Genomic DNA, 20,858 nt, shown 5'->3' with positions numbered 1-20,858 from the left:
CATAACCGGAATTCGAGACGATACAGGTTTTTGTTGGTCTGGTCTCGTAGTCAAAAGGAACTTTGCTAACCAGAGTATCCATTGAAATCACATTGATTTTTCAGCCAGTATTTACTGCGTATTCTTTTGGAAACGTACAGTCTGTTTAAAATAGTACATTCTAAGTGAAAGTTGTTGCATATTGAAGCGAGCAAAACGGATAACAAGCTTTTTTAAACCCAAAGAAAAAAATTAAATGATGAAAAGGATTGCTCTAAAAAGAGAAAGTTAACGTCGTCTGAAGAAAAGGAAGTACAGCCTGCAAAGCAGCATTAGTCCCATTGGACCCTTCTGAAGGTGATTTTATTTTAATTCAAAAGAAAAACTGCATAGCATTACATGAATAAAATGTTTAAAAACGAAATGAATCTAGATTATTTCTATTAGCTTGGTTCGCATTAAAAAGTAGAAAATAGAAAAGACTTCTGTTTATAATGCTCGAAAATTGCTGTTGCTCTCCCAAATAGATATTTATGTAAATTCTAAAGCAGCTAATAAAATAAAAAATAAAGACTTGAGAGGAGAACAGATGGTATGCATTTGAGCGAATAACTTTCTACCACCTATATTTCTTCTCTAACTTTTTTATTCAAATTTTATTAACTGCTTTAGAATTAGCATAATATATATATAGATATATAAGTCACCCCCCCCCCCGAAAGTCGGGTCTAGCTACGCCTCTGCCATAGGGTATACTCCATATACGCTGTATACCCTCAAGCTTCAAAAACTTTCATTTATAATTCAGGTTCTATCAGCACATTTTTAACTTTTCTTAAGGCAATAAATAATATTCTGGGGCTGCATGATTTTATAGAAAATTCCTTGATATTTTGCATGCATTGTTACGCTCATATTTTAAGTGTAGTTATCCCTCGCTACTTCGCGCTTCGACTTTCGCGGCTTCTTCACTACATCGCTGATTTTTCTGGATTTTTTTTTTTTCAAATATAGTAATTAGCCTTTTTAATGCGTTTGTGTAAAAGTTTTATACGTAATACCTTTAATGAGGATAAATGTAGAGGAAGAACGGGGGTATATACGGTCACTAACTGACAATTAATTCATCATCAAACAAGTATAGTGCTATTTTCATAGATTAGCAGTCTTAGTGTGTAAGAACTGCACGTGTGTGTGTAGTTTATTTCCCAATAATTAACAATGGGATATCTATTTCGTCTAATATATCTTATTTATTCCTATTTTGGGCAATGTATCAAGTAACACAAATGTAATGGTGGCTAAGGGTGCTGTTTCATGTCTATGTTAAAAACCTATTTAAGTTGTCGTAAGTAAGTTTTCTGCGCTCTAATTAGGAAAATATTCGGTCTATAAATACAGAATCCTACTTCGCGGAAATTCAGTTATCGCGGTATAGTCTGGAAAAAAATCGCGTTAAAGGAGGGTTGTTTATTTAATGAGAGTACTATTTTTGAAAAACATATGGAACATCATCTAATACTTTTTCTGGGCCTCTTTAACTATGTAATCTCGGAGTGACCCAAGATCACTCTCTGAGAGTCAAAACCATAATAAATTATTTCGATAATTTCAAAACAAATGATTTAACGAAAGGACGTAAACAAGGGGTGGGTCGATGGGGTCTGAACCCCCCCCCCCTTCCCAAAAAACCATTGCCTGCTTTTTGTCAGTTGTTGCACCTCACGTCAACAAAAACTTTTCAAAAGAGAAAAATATTATGAAAACCGTTATTTTCCCCTTAAATATTCCCATTAATCGGCAATTTTCCCGCATCCGAGTCAATTCAGAACACGAGAACCTCGTGAAACTGCAATTCCCTCTTGCCGCCTTTCTTCTGCTGTGTCGCGTATTCCCTCCGAAAATGACGAATTTTCGCTTCTGCTTTCAACTCAGCTGGGTTGTGACCTTGAAATTCGGCCCCTTTCGCTTGATCCACCAGAATGCCATCGGCAAAGTAATTGAAAACAAACATTTATTGTCACTTTCGCCGTACCCCCAGTCTCATTGGCGTGGTTTTCTTTCTTTCTTTCTTTTTTGTATTGACTCTTTTCCGGTTTGGACTTGATTTCCTAGACACATGCTGCACGAAGGACAGCCAGAGTGGGGTGCATCTGTTGTGAATCAGTAATTGAAATTCCTATTATTTTCTGTTTAAACACACAGTATTTTTCTTCTACACACTTATAGGAAACATATCTAGAACAAATTTGTAATCAAGAAGAAAATTAAGTTTACACAAGCTAGGTAAGTTGTAGTTCCCTTTCAAAGGTTTCTTAACAATACGAGCAATTTTGTGTGCTAATGTGTTTTCCCATTTAAAAATTAATTTCAGACTGAAATGGAAAAGAAATTCTGCACATTTCGTGTGTTTGAGGATGAGAAAAAACGAACATTAATTATTAATTAATTTATTTTTGCTGTTTATATTTTTGGGATGATTCATTTCAGATTCATTTTATATTTTGATTAATAATCTTATTTAAACTTTTAGTTTATTTTTAACAATAATATATTACTTATGTCCCCAGAAGCTTACAACTTTTAAACTGTAATCCTGAAAAAAAGTTCGTTTTTTTTTGAACATTTGTGTCTTATTTTAGCTCAAGATACCATTAGAAACTTCTCTCCTTTCTGAGAAACAAACTAGATTTTTTACGGATGTTTTTTCACCCAATATTTAAACATGATCATGAAACATATTTAATGCCCAAAAATAATTTCTGTTTGAAGGTAAAGTAAGTGAATAAATAAAATTTAAAGTTGTCGCAACGAAATTACTTTTCGCTGTATCAAAATTTTATAAAGCGAAGAATGAAATTGAAAATTACTCGAATATTTTACTCTGATCAGTTTATGAAATTGCAAGTTCGGCCATATTAACACATGTAATTTAAAAGTACTTATTTGAAATTCGTACTTTTAAGTCTTACTGAATTGTGAGTCTATGGTTCCAAGAAAAAAGCCGTTAGTTGCTTTTAACTGAAGAACAAAATCTTTCTTCGATGTTGTTCCGTTTTTCAAGTAAAGCATATTTATATTTGCTTCATAGGAATAATTTTTCTGATTGTTATTTACCGCCTTTGTACTGAGGAATTATTTAGTAAGCATCTATGGATCCATCATTAGTAAATTGCGAAGGTAGCATTAAACGTAAAAACGGATATGTGCATTTAACTATAAATTATCAGGTGAAAATCTCTGCTATTTACTGCGTTACAAGCAAATAATTAAAGAAAAGGTGAATGCGAGGTAAATTTTATTGTGTTTTTCACTTCTATATTATTATTATTATTTTTTTTAACTTTTAATTTCTTCAAGTTAAAATTACTTGCTATTTCTTGCACTAGAATATATTTTACTAACATCACATAAAAGAACGAAAAAAAAAGTCAACACCTACGTCATCAAATATGATATGCTTTCGCGAATACAGGATGATTACAAAATTGCTCCTACAATGGAAGTTATACCAATTTGAAAATGAAAGAATCAGAAGTGTTATTATTGTTATATTAATTTTAGAAGATTGATTTAAATTCTTACTGGATTTTTAACCACAATTATTCTAAGAGTTTTTACAAAAGATTGTCTGTAGACTTTGGAACATCAGATGACTGAGGAGCAAAAAATTTGCAAACTAAGGCTATGAGAAACCTATAAGTTTTGTTTCCAAAAATTGGCTAGCTTTATGCATACATATTGTTGAAAATGTATCTAATTTGATGCTGCTGTATTATCGCAAATGGGACGAAGACTACCTTAATGATCAAAATTTGACGTTTGACTCCAAATTATGAAATTTTCGAGTCTAACACTTGCGTACTGCTAATAAAGACAGTAAAGTAACCAGGTTATAATCAAATAGTGTCACGATAATTCGTAACAGAGCATATTGCCATTTTCCCTGTAGTTGTTTACAATTATTTTTTTAATTTGAAAAAGACTGATTTGTACAGAAGTTGTTTTGTATCAGCAGAATAAACAGAACTCGTGTTTGGTGGTGAGATAGGTGGGTGCAATGCCTTCTCTTGATCTTTTAAATGAAGCATTAAATTGAAAACATCAGAAGAAAATTGCCAATAATGTTCACACACACACGCACAAATCAGTCATGACCTTATAAAAAAACATTTATAAAAAGCAATCATTTACTTTTTTTCCAAAATGTTGTTAAAATAAAAATACATAGATGCTTAATTTCATTCATTATACATTCCATTACTCGTCAGGTAAAAGATCTCTCGGGTATTTGTTTGGTTTGACAAAATTAAACCCCTAGTGCAGTTTTGCATCGCAAAAAGCTCAAGTGTCTCCATCTGGTGGAAACTCGGCGTCAAAATTTCCTGTGCCAGTCACATCCGCGCCTTAATGGCAGCATATGAAAGACTAGATGCCATATTGGTGATTCGCACTGGCACTATGTCCGAAAAGGCTAAAGCCTCTAACGAAGCCCCATTAGAAAGAAAAAAAAAGTACCATAACGGATCCTAAGATAGCTTATTTCACCAATTCGTTGCAAAAAAAAAAAAAAAAAAAAATTAATAATAATAATAATAACGATAAAAAAAAAAAACATCAGTACGCCTTTTTTTTTTTCAAATGATTGCAGCAAAGGAAGTCTCCGTCCCTCAAAGAGTTAATAGTTTGTTCAAGCTTTTAAATGATGGTTAGAAATAATAAGAAAACGGTTAAAATTAGAAATTTCATTCAATTTCGTATTATCAAGAGAATGTTATAAACGTAAATAAATAAAGAACTAATTCCCGTTTTTTAAATGAAACCTTGCTAATATTTTCGTCGAGAGGGTGATTGAATTTTGCCAGAAATCTTGTTCAAATCGAACAGAGTGGCGGAATTACGTTATATAGCATTCATACAGTTATACATTCAACTCGATAGATATAGATTTCTTTATTTTTTCAAATAAAATGACCTGTACATATTTTGTTGAAATATCAAAGCCCGAAACTGCAGTCCTCGGATGGAAATGACTGAGCTGGCGGTGTACTTCAAAGCTTTAATATTTTATTAAATTATCACCTGCATTTTCCAAGTAATCCCTAGAACAGTGTTCATTTTCTGATTTTCTTTTATTGTGAACTTTTTATTAATAGGAATTATATCACTCATTTTCAAAGCATCAGAACAGAGGAAGCTTATGTGATGGAATTTTTCTATCCATGTTTGGAAACTTAGTATGGCATAATTTTGAGTTAATGTTAATTTTATGAACTGACAATAATTTCTTTGCCACTTAATATAAAATTTTTGTTAACTAATTCTAACTAATTGCTCTATCAATTTCAATTATTTAATTAATTTTAGTTAATTATCATATTCTCATAATTAGTTTTAATTTGATTTATTTTTTAACGTAAATATGAGCTACTAAGTCTGCTTTAGTATGCCTCCTCTTTTGAAGTTCGTGCAACCTTGGACCCCCCCCTTTAACAAAGTTCTAGCTACGTGCCTGCTCAGTGCACTATCGATGTTTATTCTTTTGAGGGGATGTTCCGTAGTATTCCAAGGGGATGGGCACAACTGTGTTGAATGTATATTTATTACTATATTAGGATTGACAGCATGGCAAAAAAAACAGGTGTTCTAGTAGTTCATCCCCAACCACCCCCTTGCTGATCCTCTCATTAGGACCTATTATAAGAACAAAAAAAAAAGGGGGGGGAGGGTTTTGACCAAAATTTTAGGATGGAATTGTGATAATAGCTTTGCTCGAAGATTGAGGACGAGTCGGGGGGAAGGGGGGGGACTCGTTATTATTATTGTTTTTTTTTTTTTTTTTTTGTCGTGTGCTGGTGTGCCTGGTCCAAGCTGAAAAAGGAACCAAACGCCAAGGACGGTGAAATAAAAGCAAAAAGCAATCGTAATTGCTTTAAAAAAAAAAAAAAAAAAAAAAAAAAAAAAAAAAAAACAGAAGGCGCACCGGTTTGAGGGCGTAAAAAACGAAGATGCACAGGTTCAAGAGCGTAAAAAAAAATGAAAGAAAAAAAAAGAAAAGAAACGAAGTCACACAAATTTGAGGCGTAAAAATAAATAAATAAATAAATAAATAAATTTGAAAAATTCTAATAAAAAATTTAAAAAAAAAAAAATCTACAAAACGAAGAGGCACACAGTGGACGTCCGAGGGCGCACAGGGGAAGGTGCACAGGCAGGACCGCGGGCCAGTCTGCCACTGCTCAAAGACCTGTCCACGATAATTTGAACAAAAATGCTTATTAAAACTTAAAAAAATGTATCATACATACTCTAATTATTTTTAAAAAATGAATGAATTAATCGAAATAATATCTTCTATGGTAATTTTAATATTGATTTTTTGATTGCTTTTTATAATTTTTTTTAAAAATATTAATAATAATTGCAGTAATTGTTCTTTGCATTTAAATATCATTACTAGTAAATAAATTACTTCTTTTTTCAATTGCTCTTTCTTTTTTTATTTCTTTTATTAAATATATATATAAATAAAAATCTCACGGATCCGCGAATATTTTTCTGATCCGCGGGTAAAAAATTGTTGACAAACGCAGATTTAAATTCTTAAATATTTAGCTATTAAATTCGCATATCTTCGGTAGATGGCATCAGCAAAGATACGGACTGGACTTATTTGCGTTACCAGGGGTGCCCACAGGGGGGGGATTATGGCGCAAGTTGCGCCATCAAAATTTTTGGGGGGGATTTTTTTTTTTCCAAATTTTTTTTCTTTAGAACATGAAATTTTTGAATTTTGGGAAGAAAAAATACTTAAACTTATTGAACAAGAAATAGATGCATTAATAATACTTTTTTCGCGTACTCTTCAGGGCCGTCGCCAAGAGGGGGGGGGGGGGGTGCTACACCCCCCAGTTTTTCAGAAGTGGAGCCGCCAATTTCATTTTAGCGATGAAAACGAACGAAGAGAAAGAGAAACTCTTCGTTGTTTTGGAAAATTAAATTAGTAATTATAAATGAACAATTGAAATAATGGTGACAAAAAGTTTTTTCTGTGAAATTTGAATAGGAAATGTAATTTTAAAATACAACTTAGGAACATCCATAATTCTCTTTTATTAAGAGTATCGGAAATGTACGCTTCAAACATTTTTATTAAAGCAAAAGAAAAAGGTATTCAGTACAGTACACTCTTCACTAGGCCGCAGAATGGGTATGTCTGCCTAGTCGGAAACTATGGGCTCGGCTCAAAGGAGGGAGGAAAGGCGACATGGTGCACGCTTTGTCTCTCGGTGACCCTGGTTATACAAAACTATGCTTCATGATTCTTCAGTTTAAAAAAATAAAAAAAAAAAAATAAAAACATAAATAAGTAGGACAGCTTCATTAGAACAGCCCATAGGATATGGTTCGTCGAAACATTCCCATATGTATTTTTTTTTTTTTGATGAAAAATATTGTCCTAAAAATCATTGCTAAGTGGAGAAAAATGTATCGGTCGCCTAAATAAATTTGAAATACAGAGGAAAAAAATAATAATAACAGTTAAATGCAAAGAGAGATTCAAAGTACTGTAATGAATACTCACACCAAAAGTTCTAAATTTTTGATTGTAAAAATCGTAAGTAAATCATAGCTTGATCAAGAGATGCAGGTGGCATATTTAAAATAAAATGGAATAGAGACCTAAGGTCTCGCAGAAAATTACCACATCTGTTCTAAATGTTAAAAGTCCTTTTTCCAAGGCCGCAAACGCTTGTATTGCAAGAAAGCAAAAATATTAGGGGGGAAATTGAAAGTTTTGTTATGGAAAATCCAAGCAATGAATTTTGTTTGGCAAAGGAAAATTGTAAGAAAATATTACCACAATATGTTTATAAGTAATTAAAATTGACAATGAAGAGAGGAGAGATGTAGTCAAACTGAAAGGAAGAGTGGGGAACTCCAAACCCTTCTTTTTACGTCCCCAAAGCTGGCCTGGAAGCGAGTTATCAAAATTTAGGTTTTGAAAAAAATCCCGGAAAAATTTCTCAAACCCCATTTTTTAGCCTAACGTCATTGAAGATGGCCTACACCATTTAGGACTGCAATTTCGAAAAACCATGAGTGTGCTCCCAATGTAACCTCCGAGAAACACCCTCTCAATTAATCATTCATCCTCATTCAAGGTCGAATAAATTTCGTCTTTTGTACTTTAACTTAAAAAAAAACTCCCTGAGTTGTCCCGAAACTGTCGTCCTTCAAATATTACCGAAGATCCTCAAAAATTTCATTGTTAAGGCTTCAATTTAGAAAATTTTTCAGGGGAGAGATCTCCAAAACCTTCTTCCCCTCGAACAGTATTAATAAATCGTCTGCGATTACTTTAATTGAATTTCAATTTTGAAAATTTGCCAGGGGAGGACTCCGAATCTCTTTACCCATTAACATTAACAAAAATCGTCTAAAATCGCGGTTTCTACTCATCAAAATGTTTTTCGAGAGAATACCTCTCTCTCTCTCTCTCTCTCGCCAACATCATCGAAAAATGTCTTAAATCTCGCTTTTAGTGCTTCAATTACGAAACATTTCTGGTCGCGATCCCCTTCCAAACTCCCCCCTCCCTTCCATCGAAGGTTGGCTTAAATTACGTTTTTGGAGCTTTGATTTCAAGAAACTGGCGGTGCACTAAATTTTAACAAAAAAAAAAGTCTACAATTGCATTTTTAAGATTTCAAAAAATTTCGGGGGGGGGGGGGCATCTTTCTTCCTCTTAATATCACCATAGATCGTCTAAAACTGCATTTTTCGAACTACAATTTCCAAATTTTTCCCGGCGGAGATCCCTCGGACCCCCCTTTACGTATCACAATCACAAATAATTCACAATTGGGAATGCGTGCTTAAGTTTGCATTTTGAAAAACTATAGAACAATGACCCCGAGTCTCTTCCTCCCTTAACATCACCATAGATTGTCTAAAACTGTGTTTTTCAAAAAAAGTCTTGAAAATTCTCGATGGAGAGCCCCCGGACCCCCTCTTCTGAACATAATTAAATATAACGTACGATTGTGTTGGGAACTTAAAATTGAAAAAAATATCGGAAGAGGCTATCTTGGAACTCCTCCCCCCCCAAACTTAAAATATAGTTTAAAACTGAGTTTTTATGTCTTCAAATTGCGAAAAAATGCAAGAAGGTAGCCCTCAGACACCCCCTAATTTGGATTAAATATTATCCTTACGATTATTTATATTACTAGTACTAATGTCTAGTAATATGACTATATCTGCTAAACCAGAAGCCAAATCTTCTCTCTCTCTCTGCATATTCGAGCATAGGCTTGAAAAAATTAAGGGATCGCCAAAAGCGCGCCCCTCCCTTCCCAGTTTTTTGAAATAGCGACGGCCCAGGTACTCTTTCCAAAATTTAATGACCGTGTCTCTTTTTCAATGAAAGGAGCATCACAGACGGCATGGAGTTGGTTCCGTTTCAAAGCTGGATCAGACGATTTGATTTCTTTTCAATATCTTATATAAATTTTCTGAAAGTAGCACAATTCTGCATGATGAATACACGTGACAGTGATAAGAGGGAGGGAGGTCAAAAATGTTTTATTAATTGTAATAATTCTGATCAGTATGCTCTACTCTTTCATTGATTCATTTGCACCTTGACAATCGTTAAGAACTAGTTTTGAAGTTTGCGAATTACATATTTTTTATCCCTCCAATCGACAATTTATATATTTTCTTCATTAACTAGCTTAAGCTTATAAAGAATTTTTCATTTCATTTACTCCCATCTTCTCTACCATTTTTAAACTGATTATTTCAATTTATCATTAGATGATTTTTATTAAAACTTTCAGTGATGTTGGTTTTCGCTGATGGAAGTAGAACAGTCTGTTCTTAAGGTGCTTAAATTATTTTTCGTAAATTATATTTACTTTCTTCCATATCTGATATGTATAGAAGGATATTTGATTCGTTAAAATTCTCGAGTTCTGATTTTCGATGTGTGTAGAATAGCTGAATCCATTTTTGAGGATTTCCGAAAAATATCTGTCATGTGATCCATCTTTTTTGTCTATGCGACTTCAATTTTGGAAAACTTCCAGGAGAGCGCCCCCACTGTAACGCCAGAATGACACCCTCTTTATCATTTAAGAGTCATCTAAAACCGCGTTTCTAGTAATGCAATTTTGAAAAATTTATAGGAGAGAGCCCCTGATTCTCCCCCTCCCCCTCTTTCCTTAACACGATCAAAGACAAGCCTAAAATTGCGTTTTTGGAGTATCAATTTCAAAAAAATGCCGGGGGAATGGCACCGAAATTCACCTTCCACTAATATTATCAAGATATATCAAAACTGCTTTTCTAAAGTCACAAGTTCGGAAGTTTAAGAGAAGCGCTCCTCTCCCTCCTCCCCACTCTCGTCAACATTATTAAAAAGTCGTCTTAAATTTGGCTTTTAGGGTTTCAATATCAAGAAAATTCCGGGAGAGATTCCGAAAACTCTTTTTTCTAAACGTCACAAAGGTCAGCTACAATTGCGATTTTAGAACTTCAGTTTCAGAAAACTGCTTGTCCCCCAACCATAGATAGCGTTTTTAAGATTTTAATTTTGAAAAGTTTCCAGGGGCGAGCCCTAGGATCTCTTCTTTCCTTAACATTACCACAGATACTCTAAAACTGCGTTTTTAGAACTACAATTTTGAAAACAAAGGAAAGCCCTCCTTAACACAACGGTAGACTATTTACAATTGCACTTTTAAAGTTTCAATATTGAAAAATTACTGGGAAGGGGCCACCAAACCTTTTGTTCCCCTAACATCACCAGAGATCGTGTAAAACTGTGGCTTTAAAATTACAATTTCGAAAATTTTCCGGTGGAGAAACTCCCCGGACCCTATATCTAAGTGACAATAAATTTCCGTTTCACGGTTCATATTGTATACATCTAGTAATGACTCCATCCCAAGCCAGAAAGTTGTCCCTGTAATTATTCATACGTTTGAAAAAAATAATAATAATAATAAGGTGTAACAAAATTCAGGGGTACCCAAAACTTTTTTACTCAAGGTCCACGTTTTAAAATTCGGGAAGGCAAGGCACCTTCCAAGGCAAGGCACCACAATCCAACAAAATTTCAGTTCAAATGGTATTTGTTAGTGCTACCCCCCCCCCCCCCCCGTGAATTTGACTGGAAATTGCACACTCTAAAAACTGTTATGTTTAACCCAATTCGAAAGCGAGAAAAATTTTGGGGGGGATTTTGCGCCATTAAGCTTGGGGGGGATGGGCACCCCTGTGCGTTACGTTAAAAGCTAGAAATTGATAGAATAGTAGAATTTAGTATTAAGGAGGCATTGCTTAGGGAGAGCACATCCTCTCATACGTCACCTGATCGCAAAAAACCAATCAGATTGCGCTGTCTTCATCCTGGTTTTTATGCAGGACTAAAATCAACCTCCAGTATAAAATTTCCTGTACGGGATAGGCGGATGAATACCGGATTCACTGATCCCAGTTTCTGGCGCATTTTAGCGCATTATAAGTGGCATTTTGATTAAACCACGCCTTCTAATGATACCCCCAATAAAGTTTGGAGAAAAAGAAGTTTGTTCAGTTTGTTCCTAAGAAGCGCGTTTCACTTTTCGCTGACTATTCCACTATCAGAGAGAAAACTCTTTCCGATGGGACAGAAGCTCCCGATATTGAATCAACTGTTTCTTTTGTTATAGACGTGGGCCTAACCTGCGATCTTCAAGTAAAATGTGGTAAGCGTATCCTAATTTATTAGGCCTAGGCTACTATATTAGTTAACCTTTAAGTTTTTTCCTAATTGAGACTGCTCAAAAGAGCCACTCGCTTTAGTATTATCAATATATATACATCGAATGGGGGAAAGATCGTGGACGCGCATCGGATCTAAGTCTGTGTAAGCGGTGTCTGGAAACACAGAAGTGAGACGTCAGGTATGCTTTGCAGTTCACCTCTCAGAACTTTGGCTCGAAAGGATTGCTTGATATTACCGATGCCTCATCGATATGCCGCAGCGGATGATAAAACGTTGCTTTTCCAATTATAAGAAATAAGCAAAATAAAAAACTGGCAGTTAAAATACAATGAAGTAAAACAGCTCGTTTCTGAGAGATTATTTTTGCACTTCGGGATTACATCCAGCTGTTCAATCTGTGTTCCTAAAACATTATAATTTTCCATACACATCTGTTTGCCCTTCCTTTTGATTCATACGAAATATCACACAAGAGCACCATGAGCAATATTGTGTCTGCACGATTTTCCTTCTGACGTCGCAAGTGTATTTTGAGCTAATCTGTTATTTTTTTTGTAAATGTATAAACAATTGAAAAAAAAAAAGGCAACCTCTACATTTGGAGGAATAAAACAAGAACGTCAGAATTTCATAACCCATATCGATTAATATAAAATAATAAAATAAATAATTTACGAAGAGCGGAAGTAAGACTTACCTTCCGCTTTTAATTCGAAGCAATAAAATTTCGATTCATCTCATACAGAAGTGATGAACCACAATGTTTTGAAAGTTGACCGAGTAGACGTACGATTACTCCCCCTCAGTGGAGTTCCCATAGGGCAGGAGCGTAGCTAAAGGGGGGGGGGGGTTTGGGGGACAAAACCCACCCCGAAACGTTAGTCTCAAAAAAAGAAAAAGAAAAAGAAGAGAGAAGAGAAAGAAAAAAAAAAGAAGAAAACGAAAAAAATCAAAACTACTTTTTTCTGAGTAACAAAGGTCAAAAATTCACTTTGCTCTATTTGATCTATGTATGTTAATATGTTTGGTCAACTATTTTTCTCAAAATCATTGCTTTTTTATTTTATGATACATAAAAGAAAGTGATTTTTATCGTGTTCTTAGATGATTTTACTGGTAAGAAAGAACGTCTTGTAAAATTAGTGCAACCCAAACCAAAAAGATATGCAATTGCAGGGGCGTAGCTGGGGGGGGGGGGGGGGTTGGGGGCAAAACCCACCTTGAAACGTTAGTCTGAAAAAAAAGAAAGATAAAAGAAGAGAGAAGAGAAAGAAAAAAAAAAGAAGAAAAAGAAAAAAAATCAAAACTACTTTTTTCTGAGTAACAATGGTCAAAAATTCACTTTGCTCTCCCCCCCCCCCCCCCCCCAATGCCATTGAAAATCTGCTCCATGTGTGACCCTCAAGCATAAAGACGCCTCCGTCTGCTGCGAAAATTTTTTGATAAATGAGTGAAATTTGACTGTTCCCTTTAGAAATGAGATTGATTTGTTGAATCCACGTATATGCAGCCTTTCTGTGTCATAGATTCTGCAAATTGTTAAATATGTTTAATTTTATGAGCCGCGCAGTGCGAATATTGCATACAGTCGAATCTGTACATTTCGAATTTCACATTAAAGAAAAAAAAATCGAGATAAAGAGGTTTTGAGATACGGGGGCTTTAGGAAACTTTTTATAGAAATTTGAAATATGATGGTGAAAATTTGAAATCGATACTAAAGACAATATTGGCTCTTGATTAAAATTCCTCTTTATTAGTTTTGTTAGGTATTTATTCTATTATTATATTATTAAGTGCTTTATTGCGAGTTTAAAGAATCATTTTGACAGTAAAAGAAACTTTAAGCATATCTTCTTCAAGAAAAATTCTTTTATTGCTTTTTGGTCCCCCCCTTTTTTTTGGATTCATTATTTATCCTCTTGAGGTTAGCAATTGCTGCAAATCTAAATTGGCCAGTATTCTACGATTTTCCTTTTTTCATCACTTGAAAAACACTTATACTTTCTTTTCACTCCAATCATTTCGGTTTTCTAAGGAATCACAATTTTAAGAGAGCAACCAAAGAACAGTACTAATCCAGATAACAGAGCAAAATGGCTTTTAACTTCAATGACCTTTAACCATGAACTTGAAATGTTCATTTTACTTGTAAACCTGTGAATTTCACCCCTTTACTCTTCTTCCAAGAAAGTGCGAGAAACGACTGTCCTTTGGTTAATCTTCCTGGAAAGCCTATTTGTGGAACGCATTTCTCCCTTTTTTCCACTGCCTCCTCAGCTCTTGAAGACAATTCCTGTGTCTGAGTTGAAGAAAATGTTTTTGTTTGCTGCTTTAAAGATCATTGGGCTTCGAATCTGAAAATGATAGCATAACCGGAATTCGAGACGATACAGGTTTTTGTTGGTCTGGTCTCGTAGTCAAAAGGAACTTTGCTAACCAGAGTATCCATTGAAATCACATTGATTTTTCAGCCAGTATTTACTGCGTATTCTTTTGGAAACGTACAGTCTGTTTAAAATAGTACATTCTAAGTGAAAGTTGTTGCATATTGAAGCGAGCAAAACGGATAACAAGCTTTTTTAAACCCAAAGAAAAAAATTAAATGATGAAAAGGATTGCTCTAAAAAGAGAAAGTTAACGTCGTCTGAAGAAAAGGAAGTACAGCCTGCAAAGCAGCATTAGTCCCATTGGACCCTTCTGAAGGTGATTTTATTTTAATTCAAAAGAAAAACTGCATAGCATTACATGAATAAAATGTTTAAAAACGAAATGAATCTAGATTATTTCTATTAGCTTGGTTCGCATTAAAAAGTAGAAAATAGAAAAGACTTCTGTTTATAATGCTCGAAAATTGCTGTTGCTCTCCGAAATAGATATTTATGTAAATTCTAAAGCAGCTAATAAAATAAAAAATAAAGACTTGAGAGGAGAACAGATGGTATGCATTTGAGCGAATAACTTTCTACCACCTATATTTCTTCTCTAACTTTTTTATTCAAATTTTATTAACTGCTTTAGAATTAGCATAATATATATATAGATATATAAGTCACCCCCCCCCGAAAGTCGGGTCTAGCTACGCCTCTGCCATAGGGTATACTCCATATACGCTGTATACCCTCAAGCTTCAAAAACTTTCATTTATAATTCAGGTTCTATCAGCACATTTTTAACTTTTCCTAAGGCAATAAATAATATTCTGGGGCTGCATGATTTTATAGAAAATTCCTTGATATTTTGCATGCATTGTTACGCTCATATTTTAAGTGTAGTTATCCCTCGCTACTTCGCGCTTCGACTTTCGCGGCTTCTTCACTACATCGCTGATTTTTCTGGATTTTTTTTTTTTTTCAAATATAGTAATTAGCCTTTTTAATGCGTTTGTGTAAAAGTTTTATACGTAATACCTTTAATGAGGATAAATGTAGAGGAAGAACGGGGGTATATACGGTCACTAACTGACAATTAATTCATCATCAAACAAGTATAGTGCTATTTTCATAGATTAGCAGTCTTAGTGTGTAAGAACTGCACGTGTGTGTGTAGTTTATTTCCCAATAATTAACAATGGGATATCTATTTCGTCTAATATATCTTATTTATTCCTATTTTGGGCAATGTATCAAGTAACACAAATGTAATGGTGGCTAAGGGTGCTGTTTCATGTCTATGTTAAAAACCTATTTAAGTTGTCGTAAGTAAGTTTTCTGCGCTCTAATTAGGAAAATATTCGGTCTATAAATACAGAATCCTACTTCGCGGAAATTCAGTTATCGCGGTATAGTCTGGAAAAAAATCGCGTTAAAGGAGGGTTGTTTATTTAATGAGAGTACTATTTTTGAAAAACATATGGAACATCATCTAATACTTTTTCTGGGCCTCTTTAACTATGTAATCTCGGAGTGACCCAAGATCACTCTCTGAGAGTCAAAACCATAATAAATTATTTCGATAATTTCAAAACAAATGATTTAACGAAAGGACGTAAACAAGGGGTGGGTCGATGGGGTCTGAACCCCCCCCCCCCCTTCCCAAAAAACCATTGCCTGCTTTTTGTCAGTTGTTGCACCTCACGTCAACAAAAAATTTTCAAAAGAGAAAAATATTATGAAAACCGTTATTTTCCCCTTAAATATTCCCATTAATCGGCAATTTTCCCGCATCCGAGTCAATTCAGAACACGAGAACCTCGTGAAACTGCAATTCCCTCTTGCCGCCTTTCTTCTGCTGTGTCGCGTATTCCCTCCGAAAATGACGAATTTTCGCTTCTGCTTTCAACTCAGCTCGGTTGTGACCTTGAAATTCGGCCCCTTTCGCTTGATCCACCAGAATGCCATCGGCAAAGTAATTGAAAACAAACATTTATTGTCACTTTCGCCGTACCCCCAGTCTCATTGGCGTGGTTTTCTTTCTTTCTTTCTTTCTTTTTTGTATTGACTCTTTTCCGGTTTGGACTTGATTTCCTAGACACATGCTGCACGAAGGACAGCCAGAGTGGGGTGCATCTGTTGTGAATCAGTAATTGAAATTCCTATTATTTTCTGTTTAAACACACAGTATTTTTCTTCTACACACTTATAGGAAACATATCTAGAACAAATTTGTAATCAAGAAGAAAATTAAGTTTACACAAACTAGGTAAGTTGTAGTTCCCTTTCAAAGGTTTCTTAACAATACGAGCAATTTTGTGTGCTAATGTGTTTTCCCATTTAAAAATTAATTTCAGACTGAAATGGAAAAGAAATTCTGCACATTTCGTGTGTTTGAGGATGAGAAAAAACGAACGTTTATTATTAATTAATTTATTTTTGCTGTTTATATTTTTGGGATGATTCATTTCAGATTCATTTTATATTTTGATTAATAATCTTATTTAAACTTTTAGTTTATTTTTAACAATAATATATTACTTATGTCCCCAGAAGCTTACAACTTTTAAACTGTAATCCTGAAAAAAAGTTCGTTTTTTTTTTGAACATTTGTGTCTTATTTTTAGCTCAAGATACCATTAGAAACTTCTCTCCTTTCTGAGAAACAAACTAGATTTTTTACGGATGTTTTTTCACCCAATATTTAAACATGATCATGAAACATATTAAATGCCCAAAAATAATTTCTGTTTGAAGGTAAAGTAAGTGAATAAATAAAATTTAAAGTTGTCGCAACGAAATTACTTTTCGCTGTATCAAAATTTTATAAAGCGAAGAATGAAATTGAAAATTACTCGAATATTTTACTCTGATCAGTTTATGAAATTGCAAGTTCGGCCATATTAACACATGTAATTTAAAAGTACTTATTTGAAATTCGTACTTTTAAGTCTTACTGAATTGTGAGTCTATGGTTCCAAGAAAAAAGCCGTTAGTTGCTTTTAACTGAAGAACAAAATCTTTCTTCGATGTTGTTCCGTTTTTCAAGTAAAGCATATTTATATTTGCTTCATAGGAATAATTTTTCTGATTGTTATTTACCGCCTTTGTACTGAGGAATTATTTAGTAAGCATCTATGGATCCATCATTAGTAAATTGCGAAGGTAGCATTAAACGTAAAAACGGATATGTGCATTTAACTATAAATTATCAGGTGAAAATCTCTGCTATTTACTGCGTTACAAGCAAATAATTAAAGAAAAGGTGAATGCGAGGTAAATTTTATTGTGTTTTTCACTTCTATATTATTATTATTATTTTTTTTAACTTTTAATTTCTTCAAGTTAAAATTACTTGCTATTTCTTGCACTAGAATATATTTTACTAACATCACATAAAAGAACGAAAAAAAAAGTCAACACCTACGTCATCAAATATGATATGCTTTCGCGAATACAGGATGATTACAAAATTGCTCCTATAATGGAAGTTATACCAATTTGAAAATGAAAGAATCAGAAGTGTTATTATTGTTATATTAATTTTAGAAGATTGATTTAAATTCTTACTGGATTTTTAACCACAATTATTCTAAGAGTTTTTACAAAAGATTCTCTGTAGACTTTGGAACATCAGATGACTGAGGAGCAAAAAATTTGCAAACTAAGGCTCTGAGAAACCTATAAGTTTTGTTTCCAAAAATTGGCTAGCTTTATGCATACATATTGTTGAAAATGTATCTAATTTGATGCTGCTGTATTATCGCAAATGGGACGAAGACTACCTTAATGATCAAAATTTGACGTTTGACTCCAAATTATGAAATTTTCGAGTCTAACACTTGCTTACTGCTAATAAAGACAGTAAAGTAACCAGGTTATAATCAAATAGTGTCACGATAATTCGTAACAGAGCATATTGCCATTTTCCCTGTAGTTGTTTACAATTATTTTTTTAATTTGAAAAAGACTGATTTGTACAGAAGTTGTTTTGTATCAGCAGAATAAACAGAACTCGTGTTTGGTGGTGAGATAGGTGGGTGCAATGCCTTCTCTTGATCTTTTAAATGAAGCATTAAATTGAAAACATCAGACGAAAATTGCCAATAATGTTCACACACACACGCACAATTCAGTCATGACCTTATAAAAAAACATTTATAAAAAGCAATCATTTACTTTTTTTCCAAAATGTTGTTAAAATAAAAATACATAGATGCTTAATTTCATTCATTATACATTCCATTACTCGTCAGGTAAAAGATCTCTCGGGTATTTGTTTGGTTTGACAAAATTAAACCCCTAGTGCAGTTTTGCATCGCAAAAAGCTCAAGTGTCTCCATCTGGTGGAAACTCGGCGTCAAAATTTCCTGTGCCAGTCACATCCGCGCCTTAATGGCAGCATATGAAAGACTAGATGCCATATTGGTGATTCGCACTGGCACTATGTCCGAAAAGGCTAAAGCCTCTAACGAAGCCCCATTAGAAAGAAAAAAGAAGTACCATAACGGATCCTAAGATAGCTTATTTCACCAATTCGTTGCAAAAAAAAAAAAAAAAAAAAAAAATTTAATAATAATAATAATAACGATAAAAAAAAAAAAAACATCAGTACGCCTTTTTTTTTTCAAATGATTGCAGCAAAGGAAGTCTCCGTCCCTCAAAGAGTTAATAGTTTGTTCAAGCTTTTAAATGATGGTTAGAAATAATAAGAAAACGGTTAAAATTAGAAATTTCATTCAATTTCGTATTATCAAGAGAATGTTATAAACGTAAATAAATAAAGAACTAATTCCCGTTTTTTAAATGAAACCTTGCTAATATTTTCGTCGAGAGGGTGATTGAATTTTGCCAGAAATCTTGTTCAAATCGAACAGAGTGGCGGAATTACGTTATATAGCATTCATACAGTTATACATTCAACTCGATAGATATAGATTTCTTTATTTTTTCAAATAAAATGACCTGTACATATTTTGTTGAAATATCAAAGCCCGAAACTGCAGTCCTCGGATGGAAATGACTGAGCTGGCGGTGTACTTCAAAGCTTTAATATTTTATTAAATTATCACCTGCATTTTCCAAGTAATCCCTAGAACAGTGTTCATTTTCTGATTTTCTTTTATTGTGAACTTTTTATTAATAGGAATTATATCACTCATTTTCAAAGCATCAGAACAGAGGAAGCTTATGTGATGGAATTTTTCTATCCATGTTTGGAAACTTGTATGGCATAATTTTGAGTTAATGTTAATTTTATGAACTGACAATAATTTCTTTGCCACTTAATATAAAATTTTTGTTAACTAATTCTAACTAATTGCTCTATCAATTTCAATTATTTAATTAATTTTAGTTAATTATCATATTCTCATAATTAGTTTTAATTTGATTTATTTTTTAACGTAAATATGAGCTACTAAGTCTGCTTTAGTATGCCTCCTCTTTTGAAGTTCGTGCAACCTTGGACCCCCCCCCTTTAACAAAGTTCTAGCTACGTGCCTGCTCAGTGCACTATCGATGTTTATTCTTTTGAGGGGATGTTCCGTAGTATTCCAAGGGGATGGGCACAACTGTGTTGAATGTATATTTATTACTATATTAGGATTGACAGCATGGCAAAAAAAACAGGTGTTCTAGTAGTTCATCCCCAACCACCCCCTTGCTGATCATCTCATTAGGACCTATTATAAGAACAAAAAAAAAAGGGGGGAGGGTTTTGACCAAAAATTTAGGATGGAATTGTGATAATAGCTTTGCTCGAAGATTGAGGACGAGTCGGGGGGAAGGGGGGGGGACTCGTTATTATTATTGTTTTTTTTTTTTTTTTTTGTCGTGTGCACACATGTCCCACTTGTGACGATCATGTGAACAGCGTTCGGTGACGAACCCGTGACCTTTTCCAGCTGGAAGCTCCGTCCGCTATTCAGTAAGCAGATGCGGCTAAAGCACCGTACAGGCACAATCGTATAACACGGTTAATTCGTTCCATGTATTATCGAAACCGTGTTATACGAGACTTTTTTAAAATAACATCTTTACTTATTTTTAATATTAATTATGTATGTGCATGAAAAATATCAGGTTGTATATATATAAGATGTATCGTGTTATATCGAATCCGTGTTCCATGTTATATCGAAACCGTGTCATATGAGACTCAGAAATAATGTAAATCAAGGGATGTGTACCGTGTTATAACGAAACCAAGTTTCATAAAAACAGAGTGAAAAATCATTAGAGTTCAACCGTTAACAGAATGTATTACACAAGAATGAAATTCCATCTTTTTTATATACGTAATATTCGAGTAATATCAAAACCGTGAAGCATTAAATTCAAGTTTCGTACCGTGTAATATTGAAACCGTGTTATAATAATCGCAAATTTGGTCCGTGTAATATCGAAACCGTGTTACAGAAGTACAGTGGAGTACTTCTATAACACGGGGTTTTTTTAGTTCACGGGTCAATTTAGTGGGGTTTATTACGAGGGACGTCTGTATACTACTCTGTGCACTAGAACCCCACCCTCCCCTCCTAACACTGAGTGATTATGATACTCAGCACTAGAATCATATTGTCAGCACTTAAACCTCGTACGTTAGTAGATGAAAGCTATGCTGAAAATTAAACTTTGGAGAGTCAGGTACATCATAAAATCGAGCTAAAAAAAGGCTTTATTTTCTCCATAATTTTTGAAGACAGATACCAAATCTTATTAGCTTTTTC

The sequence above is a fragment of the Uloborus diversus genome, chromosome 9 (assembly GCF_026930045.1).
Source record: "Uloborus diversus isolate 005 chromosome 9, Udiv.v.3.1, whole genome shotgun sequence".
NCBI classification, from domain to species: domain Eukaryota; kingdom Metazoa; phylum Arthropoda; class Arachnida; order Araneae; family Uloboridae; genus Uloborus; species Uloborus diversus.
This window is presented reverse-complemented; position numbering follows the sequence as displayed.